The 23,714-nt window shown below is 37.7% G+C and overlaps 1 protein-coding gene across 1 annotated transcript in view; it reads right to left on the bottom strand.

Moving 5' to 3' along the window:
* Positions 1–23,714, bottom strand: part of LOC128143618 (potassium voltage-gated channel subfamily KQT member 1-like) — a 506,641-nt gene that overhangs the window by 384,177 nt on the left and 98,750 nt on the right. The gene's annotated exons all lie outside the window — the stretch shown is intronic.

Raw genomic sequence — 23,714 nt, forward strand, 5'->3', positions numbered from 1 at the left:
GGGGGGGGGGGGGGGGGGCAGGTAATAGAGAGGAAAAAGGAAGAGGCATTTGTCTCAGCCACACAAAACTGAAAAATGGACAACTTCTGCAAAACCTGACATGGGAAACTTGTCTGGGAACACGATGCTTTCACACAAAGGCAGCAGATTCAGAATTAACTTAAACACAGTTTTGCCATAAAAGCTTTACAAATCTTCAGACACCAATATATTCTGCAAAGTTGCATGCAAACACCTTAATGTGCTTGAGTTCACTTGAAATTCATCCTACCCTAACACAAGAAAATTCCTATCCACAGGAAAAAAAAAAAAAAAAAAAAAGAAATATGCAGACACTTGAACTTCAAAACAAAGCAACAATTTGAGCTTACACACACTGAACTACAGTGAACAGAAACCAGTAGTGATGGCGGTTGAATGTCTGGTGAAATACAGGAGCTGGAGGGATTTGTACTTTAAAGAGAAGTTAACGCTGCACATTGTTTTCTAATAGCTTCTGGTTCCAGACTCATGCAATATCTCTGTTTTTAATACCAGCCATCTGTACTAAACTTGAAATGTATCAGAGCTACATATCTTTAAGATACAGAAAAAAATGAATTATGTAACTACTGGTCACCAGCCCAATGTCCTTTCTGCCTTACGAGAAACACAAGTTTCTGCTACTGGAAAGATACCCAAACTGTAACATTTTGATTGCTGATGCAAAGAAGGAAACAATTTTCTGCACTCATATTAGAAAATACTAAATCATTGACAGATACCTTTGAAAACCTGCTGTGCCTTAATTTATATCTGCAAGGGCTAAGAGAAAGAAATAATAAGGGTTCTGGTACATTTCAGACTTCTACTAGCATAAACAGAGCTTGCTCCTGCCTATTGCTTATTAGTCTAAAAGTTGTTCAACTTTCAGGGCAGAGGTGGGAGAAAGAGAAATCCTAACTCTGCAAACTCAACTGGACTCAAACTAAAAACAAACCCATTTCTCCCTTTTCCCTGAAACCCTTTTCTGCTTTTGTTTGTTTGTTCTGGATTTTATCAGTCTCTTTTTCGTGCTGGTGAATCATGTCTGTCACAGCTGATTCCATTTATCTATCCTGGGAGAAAACAAAAGCTAAAAATAACTCTTTTGGGGTTTCTGCTGGGTTTTGCACGAGAAGGGACTGAATATGTTCATTCCAAGCTCGTGTGTCAGTGTTTTGCTTTATCTTTGCCAGGGTTGATTTAACTAGTACCATGTTAGAAAAAGAAAAAAAGAAAGCTTTTTGCTGTCCATAAAATTCCAAGTTGGCTAAAATTTAACAACATCTGTGGCAAATGAAAAAGAAAGCTTACTTAACATCCAAGTTAGTACTAGAGTATTTTATTTGCAAGTAGGAGGTTTTTGCCCCAAAGCTCTTTGCCATTTCTTGTAACGAACAACAATGAAATGCACAGGTTCTATCAGGCTGCAGTATTTATGCTTAAAAGGGGTTTTTTCCTACTTTGAAAGATTCTTGCTGTTTAAAAAGAGTTAATGAATTTAAAATATCATTGCAACCAATAATCAGTCTCATACAGTGGAAGACATTTTATCTGGGCTAGGCTGGAAATCTTGCAGGAACGTTTATTTCTATGACCTCCAGTGCTTCTTTCTCCCATTTGTGTTAGACATACCTGACTAGCAAACTATGAACAGGGCCCCATGAGAAGCATTTCAATGTCTGGGGCTTATTCTATGAAGTGCAGTGGGTGCATCTACTTCTAGGCAGTGGGAGGTTTTTGGGCTAAGTCTAGTATGTGTACAGAGGGAAAGTTCAGGTCAGTATTGCATTTCATTAATTTCAACCATATAATTCTAACCCTAAAAATAAGATGCTAATTGTTGCGTTACCTGCTTATGCAGCAGCTGGGTTCAAGACAGATTTTCAGAAGAACTCGCACTAGTTATAACCCAAACTCAGATTTTCAGAAATCTTGCAGCACCTGGCATGATTAGGGGTGATCATTTCAGCCTGTTTTCTCTACATGCAAGTGCCCTGAAAAGTTAGGTTCTTGAAAAACCAAGCTCAGTCCTTAGCCTGAAAAACATACATTCAAAATGAAGTCCACATTGCATGTACCAGGAAAGGTTGTATTCTTCTACCACATCTTATACAAAACATGGTGGTTAAAATAAAAAGAACAAAGAACTTTAACAATATCTTCAGTTGGTTTGTGTGTTAGTATGAGTCACTGGAGCATGACTGAGATGTATAGAGAGACAAGATGAGTAATGGTACCAGGAGCTTAGCCTCAGTGTATCAGGCAACTGACCTTTTATCCTAGTTTCATCTGTTCCATGCTAACTGCTCATCCCAAGCACCCTTTGCATTTGCTTAGGGTGGAGGCAGTGGCACAGGCAGAATAAACTTCTTTAGGGCCTGCAAAATCATCTCAGGAAAGTGAGGACACTTGGGCAGGTAGCTACACTGACCTTTATGATACTACTGAAGCACTGCTGGCAGTGCACAGACTTTTGGTTTCAAGTTACCTCACAACATCATCCGAATCACAGTTGTTGGCTAGCTTGCTGTAAAAGAGAAATGAAGCATCAGCGTGACTGAAAATATAAAAAACCCCCAAACCCTGTAGATTTTTAAACATATTTAGGGAATGCAGTAGAAAGATGTACCAGGAAAAAAATGGTGTTACAATTAAAATGAAAGTCTAATTTTCTTTTTCAAAGTTTAACAAGATTAGTGACTGACATACACAGTCACTTGCCAAAAGAAGGCAGATAGGCTCTAAGGAATCCAGCAAGAAACACAGATTGTCTAGCACCAAAATGGTCCGTAGGTAAGAGGTATGTCTTTAGGGATCATTAAAAGGCAGTAATTAAAAAAAAAAAAAAAAGGCGGTTTTGAGATTATACTTCAACTATGATACTACTGGCAGTTATCAAATTTATTTGCTTTTCCTGTGTCCAGATCTTTCAAAAAATTCAGACTGAAAGTCACAGGCCATGGACAACAGCAAATCAAGCATACCAGCTTAGACCTTAGGAAAGAGTACCGGGGGTGGCAGCTTTTGAGGGTTCTCTGTGCTGAATACATCTAAAGGCGATGTCACAAAGTATGAAAGGATTTCTGAAAACAATATTCATCGAACAACAAAAAGTTACTTCTGTAAGTCACTTGGCAAAACCGCCCATGATATCACCACATTCCAGGCTTCTTACACTGACTGAGCTGGAAGCATTTAAGTTCATGAACTCCAGCCTCTCATAGCCACTCCTAGTACAGTTATTCTAACTGGGGCCACAATGTGCTTTTCAAAATGTTCCAAACCTAACCTTGAAGTGAATGTGTGCTTCTCCTTGAGAAGGAATAGCTTGTTCTTCCTGCCACCTCCCAGTAACGTGAGTGCTCTGTTCTGTATTACACATTACAATATATGAAGCAGCAACTTTTTCAGATGTTTCATTGAACATGAACATAGTGGGGATGCAGCGACTACAGCTTCACTGAGTTGTGGTTGTTGTGGTTGTTCAGCTGCAAGCCATCCTGTATTTGAAGATCAAAATGAATAGCAAAGGAAAAGGAAGAACAAAGTGTTACCTTGTAGAGACAGCAATGGCAAAATACTGATGAAATATATAATTTTATCACCATATGCAAGTCAATTGCATTTAGATAGCAAGTACATTTAAAGTGCACTTGTTTAACAACACAAAAAACCCCTATATGCAATTTCCCATTCCGTTTTTTCAGACATACCTACTTTGGGTGAAGAAAGAATTTGCTGTTGCACCACTGCATATAACTAGGCTAAATATTATCTTACTGACTTTTCCCTTATGAATCATTTACAAGAATGATCTACAAACCTACTCTGCAAAATTTGTAAACAGATACTGAAACCAGGAATCACTCATTTTTATTTCCAAAAGCCTAGTTAATTTAGAAAGGCTGATACTCAGAAATTTTCTTTCAAAACACTCATACCTGATCTGCAAGCTCTTTGAACTTAATGTGACACTATTTTCCTGTCATTTTTCAGCATGCACCCATATTTTAGCTGGAGAACCTTTATAGAAGCTGTGCAGAGGGCGTATATGTACCCATCCACAGCATAGGATTTGGAACAAACACAGCAAGTTCTACCACAGTCATAACACAGGAAACGCAACTCTCAGATACTAGCATTGTATTCAGTTTCCAAAATTAAAAATGTCTATACACATACATGCAAGCAGATTATAATTAGAAGCAAAAATAAAGCTTGACACTACTCAGTGACACACCTCCATGCCAACAACTATCTGCAGATATGGGAAGCGCACGATACAATCGGTAAACATGCATGATTTTCCTCTGTTGCCAGAGGAAACAAAGGATTTTCCTCTGTTGCATTGGTCATGGCCAATGCAACATGATGTCCTTAAAAAATCCAAATGTGTTTTTTCATCCCTGGAGAGAGCCATAGGTGATAGTGAAGAATTTACTATTGCTGAGGTATAGTAGGGAGGGGTACAGGAGGAAAATAATAACCTGACCTTTTTAAAAAAAAAAAAAAAAAAACCACAAAAAAAAAACCCCAAAAACTTGTTTAATGCAAGAGTAATGGATCCTTCTTCCAGTCCTGAAAACACCAGCATCCTAAAAATGAATGCTTGTTAGACAGCAGCCTCTATCATAGTGGGAAGCAGCTGGCACAAAGAAGGTATTAACAGGGCCAGGTGGCAAGTCCAAGTGGGCTGTGATGAAGCATGGAACTCCCCAGGCCTTTTAAGATAAAACAAAAAACTGCGGCAGAGCAAAACTGCATCTTAAAGCTGTGTAGAAGATAAACAGGAATTCAAGAAGAAAGTTAATACTTTTGAGGCAGGACTGAAGTACCTTGAAATTGCCTTGGAAAACAGCTTCTGTCCCACTGCTGCTTAAAAGAAGAGGTGTGGGGAAAGAGGGATATTTTAAGTCTAATAAATATGCAGAATACTCCTTGTCACTCAGTGCATTGTTGAATGGGTCTTCTTCCTAACTCCTGGCCCTCCTCCTGCACACATACTATTCCTTAGCCTAGGCTTCTTGTCCAGTCAATCCTGGCACATCCCTATTTATCCACTCTCTCTTTTGAGCAGTGTTTCCATTTTGGCCAAACGTCTGATTTAACCCTCTGAAATGGAACTTTTTTATTCTAGATTTTTATCTTTAAAATACCCTAGTTGGTGAATTTATAAAATGGTCTTATCATTCTCGAATGCAGATAAATCTGATGCAGGATACCATAGCTGAATGTATTATTTTGTTGCTTCTTTGTCTCCCACTCCCTCAGTGGATATAAAGTTATTTCCTTTAAAGTGTACACTGTACTTAAACATCTGCTGATGTTTAAGTGAAAATACAACAAGATGCTTTAGGATACAGGCTTCAAATGCAACTGCTTATTTTCACGTTACTATTCTTAAACAGAACTTTGTAAATATGGAATAGGAAAGTATATCAGCCTGAATTTCACATACTTTTGTAGGTCATCTCAGTAGCATCCATTAATCAGTGTATTGTGTCCCAGTTCAGGCATAGGCAAATAGAAGGCTGACCATACCATTAATGTGACCATATGTAAAGTGAAAGAAGAGGGCCAAGAGTTTTAGAAGTTGAAATTAAGAAGAGTAGCTCCATAAACCTTTAAAGCCCAACATGGAAAACATTCTGTTTTCATTATATTCTCAAAGTAAGGAATTGTCCCAAGCTAATGAAGGATTTCTTTTCTCCTTTTATATTCTCAGCCTCTTCTACCGGGTCTTTTGCAGGTATTTAACCAGATAATATCTAGTGTCAAGAAAAGGGAAAATGTGGAAGCAGAGAGGCAGGAGTGCAGAGGGAAGAGCCAGACAAACCTTTTTGGAGGCAGCACAGTCTTAGATCACTTAAAATTGATTGTGAAACCACAGCCATGAAAGTGAGAAACAGTCAGGATTTCTGTAACATATCAGTAAGAAGACCTGGAAAGGAGCTAGTGAAAGAAAATGAAGCACTTGGTGAGAGACACAGGATTCTACTCGCAACTGAGAGAGAGTCTTGATGGTAGGTTCTTGGTTTAAATATTGCTTCTACTTTTTGATGTGATTTTTTTTTTTTTAAACTACATCAAAGTTCCAAACAATTTGCTGCCCTAATTACTCAAGTGTGTTTGGAGACTCCCCAACAAGACAGCTCTTTTACCTGGAGAAACTAGCTTTCTTGAGCCACACCTTCCACAAAACTAGACCTAGAGAAAGCTCCACATATCATTTTTTCTTCTAGAAGGATAAAAAGGAAACAGGAAAAACTGCTTCTGATTCATCCTCCTCATGTGAGTTCTGTAAGAAACCTGTGTGAGCTCAAAAAAACCCCAACAAACAACCCCCCTGAAATAAGCACACCTGTGGCTTTTTATTATTCTTTGTCCAAAGTGTCCTACATTTCATTTATCTCTACTATAATTCACCTGTAAATGCACTCCCTACTCCTTTTGTTTATTGAGACTCAATAGAATTTTCTTAAAAACCTCTTTTGTTACCAGTTACTGAACAGCTGATTTTTCACAGGTCATTTTACTTCCCTTCTCTGTTCCCATTTTAGTCCTATTGCATCGTGTTTCTTAATTCAGTTCTAAAAAGAAAGTAGCAATATTAAAAAAAGCATTGGGAAGCTACACTGGCCTGTGTTTTATTTCAACAGTTATCATTGTTACTTAAAAATTCCAGAGGAAGAGTAAGCTTCTGCTCCAAAGGATAGAACAGTTTGTGTCACCAATCTTCCTTTGCAACAGAAATAATTCATCTTCATACAGAGAAATGGACATTTATACATGATTGGTAAAAAAGTGCTTGTTTGCATTTTCACAGGAGTATTACCTAGTGATTTTTTTAAAGTGTCATTTTCATCTGAAAACCTCAAAGCATGTTGCAGGAAGCTGGGAGCTTGCAGAAATCTCATTGCAATTCTGAGGTACATACTCTGTACTTTTACAAATGGGTAAAATGAAGCGGAGACTGAACTTCCCAACCATGGAATAATCAAGCTCAGTAGTATATTAAATGAAGATCAGAAAGTATGGTCCTCCTTTACAAGTGCTACAGCAATTGTACTTTTAAAAGCATTTGACATGATCATATGATAAGGTTTGTCTCAATGAGCATAGTAAGTTTGGACATAAGTAGAGAAGAAACACTAACCACTGTGACAGATTGTAAGAATTTACATTCTTCCTTTAGCATGGCTAAGGTAAGTACATAGTATAGCTTGGAATCTCACTAATTAGCTTTTTTTTTTTTTTCTTTAAGGAACTTAAAAAAAACTAAGCAAAGATACAGAATGCTGTTAGGGCATTTCTTGGTATAGGAAAAGGAGAAAAGCACAAACAAAACCAGACTCAAATTTTCAGTCAGGTGGCCATATGTTCCTTTAGTTCACAAAGTTCACATCTCATTTTTGTTGGCAAATCAACAACAAACTTCTACCCTTCTACCGTCATTCACTTGAATTTTTGCCAATGTGTTAAAGCATTTCTTCCCCGAAAGAAAACACATCACCAGCATCATTTACTACTCCCCCTAAAAATACTTACAGCACAACATTACACGCATACTTTTGACAATTGTGCTTTTGGAAAACATCATTCTCTGTAACAGTTAGACAATAAAGGCATTTTCATGCCAGAGAGATACTGTTTTAAATACGTGTTACTGACTAAGAACAGACAGACATGAACAAGAACCTTCCTTAAGATAATGTTCATTTCTTGTCTTTATAATCATAAAAGATTTTACTGTATATAGGTATTAGTGTGGGTAAAACCACAGTCATCTAGTCTTGTAACTCCCAGCCCCGAAACACTTCTTAATACATCCAAGTTTGAAAGTTCTTTTGACTTTGACCTACAAACAGAAAAGTAAAAAATATATTTTTATAACACTTGCTTATGCCAGAGTTTTCTTCTTTTCTTGTCTCAAACTAATAATTCATTTAGCCAAAACTTAACCTTGCTTTATACGTCAAAAATTTTTGTAGATGATTGCCATCAAGGAACATAAGAAAAGTCAGGTGATTAAAGTTAAAGAATAAAATGCTAAGGGTCCTATAGCTATGATTAATACCAGAACAATTTTTACTGTCCTTTGCTGTTAAAGACAGAAAGTCTTTCACTTTGCTCCATAAATATTATGCAAAATGGCATGCGCAAGAGAGGAGAAAGATGGGATCTGCAGAAAACTTAAGTTGACAGAACATTACAACAAACATGATAAGTATTAAGCGGATAAGTAGTGATCAAGCACTGTGTTTATATGTCCATAATCATCTGAAGGAAATTAAGATGAGGTCTGCTAGTTTGTTATTCAAAACTAACAGTCTGATTTTAAGACAGTGAAGATTAAACTCGACTATCAGAATATCTCACTGACGGAAAAAATATATGTTCGCAGAACTCATAGTATCACTGAGGATTGCAAAATTTATATACTCCAGTAATGTCAAAGGAGAAACTAAACGACCTGTTTCCCATTTGTGATTTGGACTTTGTGGATTGTATTTGTACAAAAGGTGTCTTTCCACAGGTTGCTGTGCAGTAGTCCCAATCCCTCTGCACGGCAAGTCCTCTTTGAAGTCATACCTTCGTAGCAGATACAGGCAAACGCATGACAATCAGAACCTGCCTACACAGCGACTGCAACCAGATAGCTCACGGACTGCAGCTCAGTCACCCAGCACAAGCTAATATGTAAACACTGTGGGTTACAATCCATTTAATAATTTGAGTCCAGAGCCTGCACAGAGAAGTTACTCCACTGCACTCTGAGAACGAGCCAATCTAATATCCCATATCAAGGAGTTCTTCAGATCTCTCCCTGACTCCACAGCCTTCCATTGCTGGCTTTGGCAGCACGACTACAGATCTCACCTGCCAGTGCACAGCTGGTTGCTAGTCCAAGACAGGCCAGCTGTGTTTAAATAAAAGAACTCAAATGAGAACTAGCAGTGTAAACCAAAAGACCTTGAACTTAAATTGCTTCCTTCACTTTCCTACCCCCCAATAAACTAAGGCATTTTAAAACAGGGAGATAAGGAGGCTGTGGCTACTACTGTGAAGGATATTTCTGAAATAAAGGTGAAGTCACCCGCCTGAGTTGTCAGACAATTCTACACTATTTCTTTGTTACCAAACAAGAACACTGAAACCAACGAACAAGCAGAAACCCCTACCCAGGGAGTATAACTGTTGTCAAACTTTGATACTTCTATTAACCTTGCTCAGACAGTGCTAGAAGAAGAAAAGCCATCTCAGACAAGTAGCGAGGGGAATGGTGATGTCTTGAATAGCAAATTCTATAATGAGCTCATGCCTCTTCTATTTGTGAAAGAGATAAGCACTTACTGAACAAGGAACAGGCAAAGATAAGATTAAATAACCTTGGTCACAGCTCCAGTTCTTCATTAGCTCATGCATTAAAGCATCACAATTCCTCTGCTGAAGTCAGAGATTTTAGAAATGTTCGTTACTGGTGCTCAAACGATACAATTCAAAAAGAGGACAACTTTGTGATACTATGAAGATGTTTTTTTTTCCCCTCAGTTGCTATTGTTTTATTGTGTAATACTTATCAGCTAAAGACTGAATTGGTAAGGTAAAGGCATATATTTTGGTTTTGTAATTTCCAATTTAGTTACAGAGGTCTGAGATATAGACTGTGGTAAAGTCTTTAATCCAAACATCAAAAATAAGACTCATGTTTTGAGCACTAAAGGACTCAAAATTTTACAATATGCCTATGAAAATACCAAAATAATAAAAAAAAAAGTTTTACACTCATCTGTGGGATACTTGTTTCTCATGTCAAATAAACCAACTAGTAAAATCTGCTAAACCATGGCTAGGTGTTTATCTATTGAAGGTGAAGAAAGCTGCCCTTGCGAACAAGCACTTAAATTTTATTTTACCCTAGGCCACCCACAGTGTGTTTACTCATCACACACACAGACTTGCTGTAAAGCAAGCAGGAGGATAATTCTAACTTAATTTTCAGGTTTTAATACTATGCATGAATGATAAAATTAAATTTAGACTCCAATATGCAGGGGTTTAAGCACACAGGTTGGTGAAGAGCTTTCACAACTGGGAAAACAAACAACAAAAGAAATCTAAAAAGGTGTAACATAATATCATAGAAAAGAGAGACCTCTGTAAGACAGAGTCACAGACTTTGTTTCACAGAAATCCAATAGCTACCTACGTGATTATGCCTCTAAACCTATGTTTAATCAACTACATACAGGGCTGATTGCTCATTGTAGCAAATGAGTAAATTTGAAGGCAACGGGGATACCCCCTGCATCCTAGCTTATCAATTACATCTGCACAGCAGGGACTTGCTGCAACATTGCTGAAGAGATGTGTTGATAATGAAAGATAAAGACTTTTCTCCCAGTTTTCCAGATGCAAGACATTGTTCCTGGGAAAAGTTTAAGGCCCTCTGAGGATGCATAAACTCAGATTCTTGACCAGCTAGAGAAACAAAACTCAGACGCTTGATCATTTAAATAGAAGTCAGAGTTCAATCAAGACTTCTCAGCAGAATGAACAAAATCAAATTTTGTTGTCCAGATATATGCACACAGACTACTCCCGCCCCACAAAGAAAAGGAGAAACTGGAGGGATTAATGAGATGTTGAGGTGGTTATGCATGATGAAGGGAGCTGAGAGGAGCCAGAGCAAACTCTGAAGCGGTCAGCAAGATATGCAAGGGAGCTCTGGGTAAGAGTGAGGGTCTCTAATCTTCATCCAGACTGCTGCTGTTTTCCCTGCATCTATTGTCCTCTCTTCAGGCATGAGCTCCCCATCTCCTGTCCACCCCTCTACCACAATCGACAGGACCTGCAGTCACCACCTAACACTGCACCTAATCGATCCCCCGTCCTCAGGGACAGCCATTATTCCTGTGTTGCTGGAGGAAAAGGGGGAATCAGGAGAAGAGGGCACAGGCTCAGCCCATTCCTGCTGCTGAGACACCTGAGTTCATGTCACAATGCAATTCTCCCTCCCTGACAGCAGCAGTGCTGTAGAGAAGCATCAGGGATAACTAGCTTAATAAATTGTACCGTATTTTATTTAGAGCTGACCTTGGGTTCCCCTGCAAGGGGGGCCAAACAAAGGGCTTGCAGTCAAAACCCTCAAGGTACTATAGCAGTTCCTTGGCTAGCAAGTTCTCCTTGCCCAGTACTTGTTTTAACTTAAACCCTAACAGGCTCATTTTCTAAATTAAAATTTAAGCAGAGCTTGGCAGGTGGATAACATGAGATTAATACAAGCCTTTCACTCAAAGTTAGACATAACAGATTATGCATACAAATCCAATTCCAATTTTTCCTACATTTTAAAAATGAACTTAATTCTTTGTCAAGATGAGAAAGCATATGAACTTCCACAAATAATGAAAATCTGAGATGAAGATGTATAAAGTTTACTGCAGCCACAGCCTAGAAAGAGTAAGAGAACTAAATACAAGGATAGTACATGCTTGGTTTTTCTGAAATGCCTGGTGAATGCTGCAAGTTCCACACATTCAGTTATTTTTTTTTTAAATAATAAAATAGCTAAGCAAGCACAGGAACATGTGGAAACCTCTAGCAAAGTTGTGTCCCAGAAAACAAATACCAATTACATTGTATTTTTGGATTTGCATTACTACAGGGACAAGTCACAGAACCCATTGGAGGGGATCCTTCAGTAGCAACTGCTGAAGTAGGAGAAATCAGCATAAGAACAGCTTTATTAGCTCTTTGAGCTTTGTTTTCCAACATATTTTAATACTAATGAGCACCACATATATTGTAGACAGCTGACTAAATAAAAAAAAGCCATCAAGATTTTCTATTCTTGCTAGTCCTTGGGTATAAGGCAGTCTAACGTAAACCAGAGGAGATAAGTATCATGAACTTATGAAAAATGCCATTACAGCATGCTAGAAGCAAAACAGCCATGTGAAATGAGAGGAACAGAACTCAATATAGCGTGCAATGACTGTAAGCTTCAGTGCCCACATACTAAGCTTTCTGTACTGTAATGGTCTGATACATTCATTTTGACCCAGAGACCAGAGATAAATTGTCTTAGCAATACAAACAAACAGCTAAGCAATTAGGGCAAAGTTTTTGGAGAACATAGTGATAACATCTAAAAGCATTGTTGGGTGATGGGGAAAAACAGCCCTGGAGATAGGGGGTTTAATCTGAGGTAAAAGAAAGAGTATAATTGCTTCTCCAAATTACAGTGCACTAAAAAAAAGCAGCAGAGAAGCAACTGGCACTTGTATTTGTCTGGCATCTATTTCAGTGTATCCAACCTGAAAAGTAACTTTCATTGTCCCATTTGGAGTTAATCAAGTTTTGCCTATAAAAAGAAAGATTTTGCATGTGCAGCTGTGAAAGTGTCAGCTGAAAAATCCATGAGGAACCACCAGGTTTTAAAGAATTTCTATCACTGAAATTTCCTTAGAGTAATTTATTATAATAAAGCTTCCAAGCACTGAGGTTAATGCAGTAGTCAAATGACCAAAGCAACAATTTTATCTATCAAGCTTTTATGTATCAGCCCTATTGCGAGGGTGCAACAATGTCTGTTACCTCCCAGGCACAGAAATAGAGGTAACTCATATTTAAGCTAAATTGTGTGTTGATTTGGCAATGAGCATTTGGTTACTGCTTTAAAACTTTGCACAAAATGTTATCTACATAAAAACAAAGTATTATATACATTCAGAAATGAGGGAAATATCAGGCCTAGAATACATTCCTTCAATTTTGATAGGGTTACCCAAGAAAATAGTCATAAGCAGATGTAGTGTAATCTCTCAAGTTAATACTGATTTTGTACAAGAGTGTTCACCACAACAGAGTAAGATAGTTTTATTAGATAGATATTTTGCAATGAGCAGGCATCTCCAAGTTTGATTTTAGCAGAAAAAATTGCAATAAGGAGATAATTGTGCATTGTACTTTTACTGCAGCTGAATGACCAGCAGTCTCACAGTGTTCACCTAAGGAACAAAATTGGCATTGTTTTTAAGTGCATAATGAAATGAAGATGTATACAGCAATTTTTTTACTAAAGAACTTATTTTTCCTTGTAAGATTTTTCTTTGAAATATATTTTAAAAAAATCAGTAAGACATTCTGAAAGATTCATAATTCAAACATTTATAAGAGAGATGTTTTTGGAGCTGTCATAAATGATCCATTGTCTTATCTCCATCCCATATAAGAGAAGCAGCTTCAATAACTCAGCCATGTCATCTGAACTCCAATGTAATTTAATGCATTGAAAGTAGGCATATATCTTGCTCCATTGTGTACTATGTTGTAGTATACAAATGTTTGTAAAAGCCACCTGAATGAACAATTATTTATATTTCAATAAGGAAAAGCACTTGACTAGTAATTCCAGAATAAGATTGCACAGAGATTAGCAAGTAAGGCAAGACTGCAACACCCCTTGGTAAACATTAAATTAACAATTAAAAACACAGAAAAAAAATCTTCATTCTTTTATCTTAGGGTAAGTGGACAGTCTACCTGCTTTCTGGGTAGAAATAAATTAGAAATGCCAACTTTTTGGGGGGTTCAAACTCCACTGTGAAACATCATAACTAAATTATGTCATTTAAATTATGATTGATATATTATTTTACAGGTTATTTTGAAAGTTTTAAAATAGATTTTCATAATATTAATTATGAAATACCAGAGAAATCACCCATAAATAGCATTTCCTAACTACGCCACTGTTCTCCACACTGTAATAAAATTTTCTTTCCTATCTCTTTTGTTCCTCTAATCCATTCATCACAACCTATCAATTAACAACACTGAGTTCACTTAACTTTCACTGCCAGTTTCTGCATTTTTCTCTGCTTGATACTGCCCCAGAAATAACGTCTGTAGGAGGAACAGCCAACATCACTTCCTAAGAAAGTAGGCTATAGAGATTAAAAGTCCCTTTTTCAACTAGAAGGCAGGATTCTGGCTTGCAAGGATGTGCTGTCAACACAATACTCAGGATAGCAGTATAACGCTCAGATATTATTGAAGTAAAATTTATACCCCCGCCTTGAAGAGAATGGTAGTTTTTTATCCCAGCTCTCCCTTCACTGCCATAACTTGAACTCCTAGGAAAACAAATGGTGTCTTCATGCCTTCAAGCTTTTCTCCACTCTTCCCACTCCCTCCCCAATTGCTTATACACCCCCCAGCAGCAGGGATGGGCGTTTGATTTGATAGGTGGGCTGCCTTACTTTGTCACAGGAGCAGCCCAGGGAAGTAACTGCAGAAGGAAAAAGGAAGAACAACTGGTATATGCAGTTTCTGAAGTATTTTTTCTGTTGAATGCTGCCAATACAAAACACATGCTATGATGTGGCTTGCAGACGGAGCTAGACCGCATCAGAAATGACCTATGTATTTTAGTTGCAGGCACCAAGAAGTCCTATCACTGTGCTTTTCCTTTCCCTCAATATACTTTACACAAATGGACACGAGTGCAATGAAGTGCCTGTTACTAGAATAGGTACACACATGATTCAGATACATTAAATTTAGTCTCACAAAAAAACATTAAAAAATGTATGATCATTTATTTCTACCTATGCCATGGAAAGGGACAAAGACACACTTTTCTGTGCATTGCAATCATCATGTTTTTCACCATTTTTTTTTTCCTTTCAGAAAAACAAGTACCACGCTTGGCACTTCATTTTGTGTAAAAATGAGACTGAAGTGATCCGATAAGAAGGGTTCTACTGTCATCTTCAGCGAAGAACATACTTTAATGTTACATCTTTCAAACTTTCATCACAGATGCATATAAATGCAGTTATTGATATTGTCAAGTGTCATGGAGCTCGATGGGAACAATGATGTGCATTGTAATATGAATCTTTAACTGAAAACCTCAACAAATTATAAAGTCCAAACAAAGCCTTTATAAAATGATTCTTCCCTTTACTAATTTCATCTTCACACATACAGACAAAACGTGCCAATGCTGAAGACTAGGAATCCAGTCTAGTGCTCTGCACCCTTTTCAATAACAAATGAAAGAGTTGCCTTATTTCCATTCTCTAACTTGCTACTGAGAAAAATAATAATTTCTGAGTAAAACAAAGCCACAAATGGGAGGTTTTTTACTTTGATCTGAAAACAGACATTCTTTGTAAACTACTTCTTATACAAGACAGATATTTGCAGCCATACGTTCCAGAGTCATCTCACCCCCTTCGCGAAAAATTCTGTCCTTACTCTAAAATTCTCTGAAATTTTTAGAATACTCATTAAGAAAAATTTAATTATATGAAGTGTCATGTTTTTGTAGAAGCTTCTGTTTTCAAAACAACCTTTTATTTCAAACTTTTCCATCAGATCTGAACCATTTGTTGCATGGCTTACATGATATATGCGCTTAGTTATATTTTGACAACCTTCAGTGAATTGTTACAATAGTCTGTTTTCCAGAGAGGAAAGTGTAACCACAATACCAAGTTGAGCATTCAGGGGTTGGTTAAGTTTCTCATTAAACTGATGTTCAAGTACATGTAGCATTTTTCCTTAGTGTGGCAGCTTGCCAGTTTAACATTGGGGAAATTCAGATGCTCTATAAATTAAGTTTATAAGTAAGTTTGTTGAAATGACAAATCAGATTTTGAAAACTGAAACGGGAGTTTCTGTCTCTCATTGCGTTATAGTGCAGTGCCCTCCACTGGCCAAATGTCCTCACTTAAAAATAACAGAGCAAAAATTCTCTGAAAAATTCAGACTAAAACCAAAAAACCACCTCTCCAAAAAACCTCAGAAGCAGCGTCAAATTCTTAGAAAAGGTTACTACATAACAGCACCAATTCATACTAATGCCAGCCTTGCTTTCACATTACATGGTAATAAAATTCTTTGTGTGCTGAAATAAATCCTGAAGCAGCCTTTTTAAAAAGTTTGAAATTAAAGGTGACAATACAAAAATAGGTGGTACTAAAAAAGTGTAACTTAACACAAGGCCTTATAATGGCAAAAAGCATACAACCCGATTAGCCCTTACTACTGTCTGTTGAGTTTTCACTATTTTACCTTTTTCCATTCAGAAATTACAGACCCTCATCTAAATTTCTCTTTGAAGCAATTAATAATGCTTCTGAGTGCAATGGACAGAACTAGTTGCATCAGTACTACCTATATTAGATGTACCTGAAAGTGAGGATTAATGAGCATCAAGGGCCAACAGCACAACGAGAAAGCTGGAAACAAGAGAGAGAGAGAGAGAGAGAGAGAGAGAGAGATGTGAACACCCTCCCTTCATGTTACTGTGGGTTGCCCACTTCTTAGTTTTTCATCTCTCCCTCTCACTTCATTTTTATGTTTGTTTCAAATATATGGATGAAATGTAAATGCAGTGATGGTAGGCAAACTGTAACATCTTCGGGAATATTCTGTACTCTGACCAGCCTTGCTGCTGTTATTTGGCCAACCCACTCCTCTCGGGTGATGTTACCTCTTATCATATCATTCCCTTTACTAGCTGGTTGATGGCCAGTATTGCTTCACAACGTCCAATACCTATATTAGCTCAGTGACAATATGGGCATATTTACATGATCATGCTTTCAAAAATTAAGAACAGCATTTTAAAATAATCCACTAACATGTGCAAAAGGACAACAGGTGGTACAACAGATCTAGCTGATGATTAAGGACCCTAGGGACACTATCTTAGTAATAAAACCATTATTAGTGATCTTTCAGTAGATTCAATTATCCCCCACAAGATCACTATCTTATTACTAGATCTAATGATACTCAACGTGATAGATTTGCTGGTGATAAGGTGAACTGTTTCTTTAGTAAGACTAAAAGCAATAAGCTATAGGAGGAAGTTATGATAAAAATACAAAGATAAATGGTGTTTGCACAGACAGACCAAAACCACAGAAAGATCGAAAATATGCTTTGTGTCAAGAGTTGCACACTACACTGTTGGATTTTCAAGTAGAGCCGAAGAAGGACACAAAAATATTCTTAAGTCCCTGCTAAAACCTTCACTGACATCTACAGATGGGGGGAACAACTGGAGACTGAAATAAAGCTGAAAGATGGATTTAACATCCCTTTTTTCAAGTGCTGACCAGTAACTTAAAAAGGGGCATACAGCACCATTTTATTTGAGCATATCTAGTGTAAGCTTAAAGACCTAGCATAAGTTTTACAGTTTATTCCATTCACTTTGTATAAAATTTCTGTCTTAGTGGGCAGTGGAGGAAACTAGTCATATTTCGTGTCTGCCAATTCTATGATAAACTACTTCCACTAGAAAAAAAGAAAACCCAACACTGTTCCTAAACTTGTTTTTAAGGAGAAAAGCTAGATGCCAAGACTAATCATAAAGCATCTTCCTTAGACTATAGTAGCACGGATTACTAACAATGGTGGGATTTTCCATTCCAGTGAACAGCAGTGCTACCAGTGTGTGTGTTGTGTCCCTCCCACCCCCCCAATCTCCGTAGACCCCAGTTCTGGTGAAGTGGGGAGCAGCTTTGGTGCTCTGTTCTTCCAGGAAGCCTGGAGGGAACGCAAGCACCAACAGACAAGCATAACTTCTTTGCCTCATTAAGCCTCAACCCTCACAGAAGGTTCTGTTCCTTGTTGAAGATTAATTTGTCATACTCCTTTTGTATCAGGATTCACCAATGATGACACAGAGCAAGGCATTCAATCATCCTCACCCTCTGAGTCTCAGTTTCCCCCATTAGAAGGAAGTACTACATTGTAGGCCTTGAGGATTTGCAGCCATTGCCTTACCTCAGATCTGTCTTTTCACCCCTCCTCAGGGTTCTTATATAGCCTATAGAAATCAGCTATTTCTTTTTTTTAAAGCAGATATTCCCACTTCCTTTGATTGTGCAATAACCACATACTAATGCTGGGTTGTTCTGCTAATCATTTTGCAGGAAGATCTCCCTCATACAATCTTGTTTTTCATACTACAAGATTGAAAGAAAAAAATTGGAGGTGGGAACAGTGGATATCTTGTTGCTCCTACATTCAGATCTCTATGCTTCTCTTACACCATTTTAAGAACTCAAACTGAAACAGTGAACCATTTTCACAGCCATGTTAGACATAGATTAATACATAGGAACGTAGAAGTACACAAATGCTTTCTAAACTTTCGCACAGAATTGTTTTAGCCAGAATTGTATTAAACCCACAGTTCTTTAACATGATTTGACTCTGTTGTGGACAGGGCCTCAGAAAGAAGAGCAACTGTTGGTCTCGCTCTCAACCCATGAAAAGTAATTAAGGCCCCACTTTCCCCGTGGGGAACAGGTGTAGCTATCACTTCCCTGGCAGCCTGTTCCAGCTGAAGAGTTATTACTACAGCTGTTCAGCTGACGGCAATTACCACTGACGATGGTCATTGTATGTGGATCTCACCTTCTAAAGGTTTCCTCCCAAGAGAGCTGACGTGATGACTGCTGAACTGCAGCATTACACTGCTTTCTGCTAAGAGACCAACTGACATTTACCTTTACGTGACCTTAGTGAGCTACAAAATGCAAACTCAACCACAGTTGCTTAACCATGCTGACATACAGACTTCCTAACTTTTGCTTTTCCTTACAATGTAAAGAGCTTTAAACACCACAGCTTTAAACCACAGAACTCTGAAAAACAAAACCAGGATGTCTGCCTCTAAAGCTGGTGCTATGTATATTTTTCCTGAGACTGTGCTATCTGGGACCAGGTTGGTGTAATCTTTCAATACAGTTTATTGGCCAAATTCTCTCTTTCCTGCTGGAAGGTTAACTTCGGTGTGTATGACAAAATATTTTAATGGCCAAGGGTTGTTGTCATCATCACAATCTGCATAACAATAGGACCAGCTGGAGATTAAAAATAAATTAAGGCTTAAAGTTATGGTCAGTGGTCTCCTTTACTCTTGCAAAGCTCCAGTGCAGCCAGGAAGAATCCAGAAAGATACAAACACCATTTGCACAATTCAACATAGGAACAATGCTATTGTTTCTTCTTCTTACTCAAGAGTGGGCTTTGATACTGCAAGAGTATGTTAGTGCAGGTCTACAGGACTTGTAGTTGAATAGACTATTTCAAGTTGGAACAGACCTACAATGATCATCTAGTTCAACTGCCTGACTGCTTCAGGGCTGACCCAAAGTTAAAGCATGTTGTTAAGGGCATTGTCCAAATGCCTCTTAAACACTGACAGGCTTGGGGCATCGACCACCTCTCTCGGAAGCCCGTTCCAGTGTTTGACCACCCTCTCAGTAAAGAAATGCTTCCTAATGATCAGTCTAAATCTCCCCTGGCGCAGCTTTGAACCATTCCCACGTGTCCTCTCACTGGATCCCAGGGAGAAGAGCTCAGCACCTCCCTCTCCACATCCCCTCCTCAGGAAGCTGTAGGGAGCCACGAGGTCGCCCCTCAGCCTCCTTTCCTCCAAACTAGACAAGCCCAAAGTCATTAGCCACTCCTCACAGGACATGCTTTCCAGCCCTTTCACCAGCTTTGTTGCCCTCCTCTGGATGCATTCAAGGACCTTCACGTCCTTGCTTGTCAAATCAAGCCACATACCCATCACCAAAGGCTGTGTCACTTCACACAGCTAAAGCACAACTATAATTTCTGGTTTGAACCAGCTGTTGGGAGTGGCTGGCCTTAAATGGTTGGACTAGGAAGAAGGATCAAAACTCCCCTAAGGTTTGTCCCCGCTCTCATTCTGATGTGTATTTCTCCTCCTTTCTTTCTTTTGTCACTTACCAAATTCATACACACTTTGAGAGGTTTTATTTGCTTTTTTGTTGCTTACTGACACAGTTCAAGAATTAGTAAGCTTACAGCTTACTCATTTTACAGATCTCAATTGCATCAGCTCTTTTCCTCAAAGACCTTGTGATACACATGATAGGCTGCATCAGACAGATAAAACAGTCCTACCAACAACAGATAGGAGACAAAACTTAAAAAAAAAAAAAAGGCAGAAATCACAGCCTGCCACTTGCTCAATCAGTGCCATTTGGAGTAATCTCTTGCCTCTTTCATTAGTAAACAATCTGTTAGGGATGCAGGAATTTGCCATATATTGTTTTTACAAGCAGGCCTAATTCTATACCAGGTCCTCTGTCCTTCCGTCAGAACATGTGTGCACACAGTAGGAAATTAGGTATAGAGGCTTCAAGACATAACATCATGGAGAAAGAAGTGGCACTATGCATTATGTCAAATCAAGTTGGATGATGGATCCATCTTCAAATTGTTTGATTTTACATCTTCCACCAAAAAAAGAATAGAAATCATGTGATATAAGGAAAGTGCTAAGGTTAGTAAGAAAGAGCAAAGCAATGAAAATGAACTTTCTAGCTCTAGAAGTAATATTCTTAAGATTTAGGTCTTCCCTAATATATAACTTAATTTAGATAGTTATCAATATATGTAGAAGACTAACCCTAAGGACCAAGCAAATTTTCTGTAATGAGACAAATATAATCGCTAGGGTTTTTTCTAGGTTTCAATGCACAGACAAAACATCATTTTGCAGTCTCTCTATGCACTGATGGAGTCATCTGCCGATTGCTCAGCAGAGAATTTGAAAAATTGGGTTGGTAAATACATCAAGCAATAAGGTAGTCTAAGCATTTAGTGTTAAAAGCAGAACTACTCATCAACTGATTGAAATTTATATATTTATTTCATCTGTCAGCTTTGATTAATTTCTAACATCATCATTCTTTGGACACCTCAGAAGCACCCAGTATAAAACAACATGACTCCACTCAGGTCAGCAACCACATGAGATTTTTACCCCTGAGAGCCTCGGCCAGAGATATTCAGCAAGAACTTCAGACAAACACAGAATTATATATTGAATATGATGCTTCTGTTCCCCAGCTAAGGAGGTTGCATTTTTCCACATTTTTACCCAGATCACTGGAAACAAACATCATCCCAACTATCTAAAGGACCCAAAGCAGCTATTTTTTCTGCAGAAATGTATCTTAATCTCAGTTTGCAAGCTTACTATTTGATTTGTTTTTATTGACACCTTCCACCTTCTCTAGCATACCTTCTCTAAGCTTGCATGGATCACTACCATCAGAAATCCAGTAGTAGACTTATTAACCACTGAAACCTGGGCAGTGCTGCAACCCACTGAACTGGTTTGCTTTCACTTAAGACACATTCTTAAATGGTATCATCACCAGTTTCCAACCAGCCTGATAGGTTTTGCTGAGCAACCACTTTAGTTACTGTGAGACTAATGCACATGTGCAGATTGATGCAACAGATGTTTGTCCAAGGTAGCATGGCTCAAGGGTAAGAACTCTGCTCTCCTGGGACAATATCTGCCTTCCCACACAATGAAGGGAGTTTTGAAGAGAGTATGGCCAAAAGTAAAGGTTTCTGTCATCAGAGAACATCTCTCCTATCGTCTGTCTAGCAGACAGGATTTCAGAAGAATCTACTGTTCACATTACAGGGAAAAAAAAACCCAAAACACTACAGCTGTAGACCTGACATTTCATGTTTAATAATCAACATAGCAGCTTATGAAGTTTAAAAAATCACCAGTTACTGGCTTTGGAATAAAGGTATACCATGTGATTGACTTTGTAACTCATAATGCTTGTTGAAAGCAAGGAAAACTTTGCCTTTTGGCAGCTTGACCAAGTCAAGCTTGACTTCACAAAGAAGTGCTCCATGTGAAACTGTCATCATCACAGCATCCTATCATTAACTGTTACACGAAAGCCACGTTTTCACTTACTTGGCAAACTGAGAAGGTTCATTCCATTTATATACACCTTTGGCTGAATTCTACTCCCGGAGAATTTTTGTCTAACTCATTGATTGCATTGTGACTCCAGGATGAAGAATTGTCACACTAGTTATCAAATGCATGCTGTTCCAAAATGAGATAAAACCACCTTCCATTACGTAGTTCACCCCGGGGCGGGGGGGGGGGGGGCACGGAATGTGGGGATAAAATCTAACTGGTACATAATTTCAGAGCATGAAAAAACATCTATGTGAACAATCAGAATAACTGTTTATTCTAGCCAGGTAAAAGAAACAGAATAGAAATGGAACTTTTAACAGAAAAAAAAAAAAAGTATTTTCCCATCACAAATTCCGAGGCACACTAGACTAGGAAATACACTACTAAGTGCAAAGCAAAAGCCATGCTGTTTTGGAAAGCTCACACACCAAAGCAAGTATAGCACACATGAAGACTTACCTGCTTACACTTCTGCTAAAAGACAAGACAAATAATCAAACTAAGTATATTTAATATTCATGTAGAAGACAAGCATATCAGGCAAATACAGCCTTAATACCTTACTGTTTGCATTAGAAATGGAAGTTTAAAACCAAGATCCATAAATACATCATGTTCTGTGCTTGTCCAATGAAGTTCACAATCTGAATAACGAGATACTGTATTTCTACTCAAAAATCAGGACAACTCTTAAATGGATGCATCCTACTAAGTAGAATTACATACATATTAAATGAGATTATAAGTTATAAAGGTGAAAACTGATGTGCTTGACTTTAAAAGCATAAAACTACATAAAATAGTGGTTTGGCTTTGTTTTTACATAGTACCTTTATAACTTTATATTATATCTGTAACTTTTGACCTTAGGTTTTCTGTACATTTGAAGTTCATTACAAATATTCAGAAGCTAAAATTTATACTTACATCATATATAATGGGTCTTAGAATTTAATAATCATTAATTTAACAATATTTAGCTGCAAGATCATTCAGTTTATATGCACCTGACATCCACATAAAAAAATTTATGAATTGATAATATATTAAACCATGTAGCATATTACTTCAAATACTCTCCATATTTTAAATTTTTTTCATTTGTATATTTGGTTACCTTTCTACTATTCCTTTTCTTACTTTCTGCACAAGAGAGAAATGCATTTAAACTCTAATATGAGCTAGAAACACAGGTGTAGTTTGCAAGGTGCACTACACAGAATTAACATCCAATACTACCATTTTTCATGCACTAAATAGCAGAAATAAGATTAGAACTTTCTTTCCAAATGCAAAATCCTGTGCTTGCACCATGCCGATTTAAAAAAAAAAAACAATTTGAATGGAAAAAATTATAATTCTCCAATTTGAAAGAAGGTCCAAAGTATAACATGTTGGAAAAATACAAGCACCAGGGTATCTTGTATTAAAGCATAGTATGTTACTATAGATTTAGTAGGCACATAATCTATACGAGTCACCTAGACAGAAAGTAACCATATGATGTGAAAGAGAACATCTTAAAAGCAATCACACTATAGATTGGAATCACATTGCTTTCAGATTCATCCTGAACACTGTTGTCTATATTTTTCTCTATCTGAAGGCAAGTAACAGCTTTTGTTGTTCTTTTCAATCTCAGATATTTAACAAAGGTTTTTTCCAACAACAATTCCATATTTTCTCTTGCAAGCGTGAACTCAAGTGAGTTTTTCACCAACGTTAACATAACATCCAAATGATTAGTTAGACCTTCATGAGCTTGTGCCAGCTGTACCGTACCTTTAGGCCATATATCACTGCTAACTCAAGAGTTCTATTCACCAGCATTGTTTGTATCAGTTGCTGCACGTAAGATAAAGCCTTAGTATGATACCTG

Source organism: Harpia harpyja, chromosome 6 (genome assembly GCF_026419915.1).
Source record: "Harpia harpyja isolate bHarHar1 chromosome 6, bHarHar1 primary haplotype, whole genome shotgun sequence".
NCBI lineage: Eukaryota > Metazoa > Chordata > Aves > Accipitriformes > Accipitridae > Harpia > Harpia harpyja.